The sequence below is a fragment of the Adiantum capillus-veneris genome, chromosome 24 (genome assembly GCF_014529385.1).
Source record: "Adiantum capillus-veneris isolate H3 chromosome 24, ASM1452938v2, whole genome shotgun sequence".
NCBI classification, from domain to species: Eukaryota; Viridiplantae; Streptophyta; class Polypodiopsida; order Polypodiales; family Pteridaceae; genus Adiantum; species Adiantum capillus-veneris.
This window is the reverse complement of record NC_140954.1, coordinates 34,573,813-34,577,582: the sequence shown is the minus strand read 5'-3', so window position 1 is coordinate 34,577,582 and position 3,770 is coordinate 34,573,813.

The window sequence follows — 3,770 nt, the reverse complement described above, 5'->3', positions numbered from 1 at the left end:
GCATGTATGCATGCCACCTACCCTTGACCTTATTTGGTAGGTCTATAATTGAAGATATTGTTGAGATCATGATATAAGTGAATAGTACAACTAAGAAAATCAAATATTGAGGGGTCTTAAAAATATGTACATGTCAAATATAAATAATATAAGTGGAAAAAATATAAAGGGGTCAAAAGAAATCTCTCTCATTATGAGGCTACCATAAAAAGATAAATATTTTTGGTGTTCTAATTTTTTAGAAAAAAAACAAAATAGATGTAGGAAGGGAAAAATCACAATAGTGAAAAAATATACACATAAATAAAACTAGTTTTTTTGGATTTTTGTTGGGGTGGAGTTACACCAAATATAAGAGAAGCTTACATGAAAATATTTCTATATGGAATAAAGAGTATGAAAAATGGTAAGAAAAATTGTGGTAATGGTGAGGCAATGTACAGAGCATAAATAACACACACCTAGGTAAAAATATTTAAATAAATACCAAAATAATTATGAAAAAAATCTTTTATTTAGGCCCTATATACAAAGAAATATTTACATACGCATGGGCCATAATATACTTATATTTTTTATTTTTTTTATTTTTTTGGCTCAACTAGCCCAATGCCTAGCTAATTGAGGGTTTTTTATTTCAGTAAGGAGATATGGGAAAAGTCCCCTAACTCACACGCACCTATATACAGTGAAAGGGTGAGGGTAACCACAGTGTTTGAGTGATTTGATAGGGGGGGATAACTCACTATGGCAATTACAGAGAGCCGAAAAATGGCTATCACCACTTGAGTACAAAAGGGTAGAGACGGTTGTGATATTAGATAGTGGGGTAGGAATTGCCATTGCAACCAAAGGAATGTGGGAAAAATGGGGAAAGCATGCTCTTAGAAAAACTTGAATGAAACTGCAATTAGCAGATGGATACATGGAGAGACCGATAGGATTATTAGAACAAATCATTCTATCCTTGTGTGCAATAGGTATGAGCACACCTTTTCCATAATTGAGTTTTGACAAGAGAAGCAACTTTGATATCATATTGGGCAGACCATTCATGCGTCAACTCAAAATGGTACAAGATTGGGGATATGCCTATATCTACTTGAGACAAAAAGAGATCACTACAAAAATCAATGTCAAAGATCATAGTTATAGAAATTTAGAGTGAACCCCATGGAAAGAACTACACTCCACAATTGAAGAGAAAAATGAGGTACCTACTTGGTTGCAAAGCAAAGAGCATATTTGGAGTGTGAAAGTCTTATAAAGGAAAATTGTATCCTAGAGCGTCCAATAGAAGATGAATCTTATATTAAGGAACCATTTCTAGAGGATTTTTTTGAACCCTTTGGATGAGATCAAATACTAGCGACTCTTGATGTCTAAGTAAATGAAGAAACCAACACCAAATTTTGTGATGAAGATGGCTATGATATAACTCTGTTATTTAAATGAAGGTGTTGAAGGAAGCTAACGAGGTTTGTGAGTGTGAAAGCAGAAAAGGTGAGACAAATGGCTACGTCATGGGGCCCAAATGATACCAAAATGCACATGAAGGAAGCAAAGCAACAACGATAATATGTCACCATTGAAATACCTGAAGAATCAACAAAATTTGTTTCAAAGAATCCGTCTCAAGAAAAAGCGCAAATGAAAGCACATGAAGGAGAAAAGTTTCCAAGCTTCGTATCATCAAAAGTTCAACAAACTCAAGATCAAGAGAAGGACAAAGATAAGGATGCAACAAAAGATCGAGTGTCTCCAACATTGATCAAATTCAGTATATGTGGAGAAACAGGACTAAAAATCACATGTTCATCTGTGATGGATCTAGAAGAGACAAAAGAATTTAATGATTTACGGAACATGGATCATGATGGGAAAGCCACAAATCACCGAGCTAGAGGAGATAGCATAGTTCTAAAATGGCGATTCCTAGCTTTGGCATGGCAGAATCGTATTCAAGTTGAGTACTCGGGAGTACAAGATACTTTCCACATAATTGAATTCCATCATATCAAAGAGAATTTGATCTTGATAGAAAAATGGAGGAACATCTTATTTCGATAACAATCAAAAGCTTCAACAATGACAATGGTAAGAATCCATGAAGCTTCTCAGATCCATGTAGAGAAAAAATTTCCAACCACCTCGGAAAAAGGTAAATCAAAGGTAAACACTGAAGTATATTAACCTTGCAAGACGACTTTACCCTCAACGAGCCTCCGTCAAACTTCCCATGTACTAGGAAGAAGCCGAAGAGAATCAACCAAGTGTTAGTATCCAAAGAGAACATCCAAGTCAAAGACCTAGCTAGTCTGGATACCTAAGACAAAAGTTGAAGCTCAACAACAAAAGGTGACAGGGTGGGTAGCATCAAATGAGTCAATCACTACTCAGGGCTACTTCTAAGGAAGCACCGGTGTTTGGACCAAAATCCTAAAGTAACAGCCTGGATCTACTCACCTTAAGCGGATTGCTCTACAAAGAGAAAACAGAGCTATCAATGGAAGACAAAAAACTCAAGAAGGAGAAAGAACAACAACAATAGACAAAATAAAAGACCTTCCAAGCAAGCGACACAAAAAGTATAGGTGCCGCCATACCTTAGCCAAGCTACCCAACAAACAGAGGTGAAGCAACGATTGATTCCAGTCAAGCTACTTGAAGCACAAGGATTCTATGAAGATAACACTCAAATATGGTTACCAAAAATTGTAGCTCAATCTTGAGCAACACATGCAGCACAAGCCTCTACCCAAAGGCAAGCAGATAACCAGCATCCAACAAAAGCCAATTGCAACCAAGGCTGTTGCAATATCTAGATGGATACCTTGTCATCAACTCCGAAATCAAGGCTTCTACAAAGGAAATCATCAGATATGGATACCAAAGCCTAGTCTCAATCAAGCCAAATCAAAAGAAAAAATTCCAAAGACGATCAAACAAGGACCAAAAACAAGATGGGTTCCTCGTTGAAACTCAAACACAAAGAACCCACATACAAATTCAACTACTTGCTTCTCATGCGAGATAAAGCAAAGGCTACATTAGTCACTCGACAAACAAGTCAAGAGCAACCAAAATTTGCTAACCTACTCAACAAAATGGTGGTATCCAAAGACCAACACAATGCAAGAGGCCTAAATTTCTTGAAATTATGGAATTGGGTTTTTGGCCTTGAACAGGTAAGTCCAAGTTATAATTAAAAATACATGTCATAAAAGTCAAATCTAGGTAGCTAAGCCACTAAATGAGCGATGCGTTAGTCCCAAACCTTCATGTAATATTCTCTACGGTCTAAGCGTCATAATAATATGGGTACTGCTCAAGCTGAAAGAGTTCAACATAATTACGCTGTGTCGCTCATGCTGGTATAGGTGATCATAAGAGTTGAAGTCGTTGACATAGTACAGTGGTGAAGTGAAGGAGGAAGTTCAAAAGACACTCACACACTCAGTACAGTGAGGTATGAGTGGAGAGGCTTATAAAAACCCTTCTTGGAAACGTGGAAGCTATTGCAACATCCTTTGATGTCACATGTGCTACATTTGTTCCTTGAAGCACCAATCAACTCCATCTTCCGCACTGCATGCTTTTGTTTGAAAATTTCTCATAAACATATAGAGTGTCTCATAATTGGCACTTGCAATAGGCACTCTTCCTTTGTTTCTCCCAAGCACTCACCTTGCATGACAGGTTGTTAGAAGCTGAACACACCCTATGGAAAATGACTGCTCGGTGGATTATTATTTTGTGTAATTATTCAT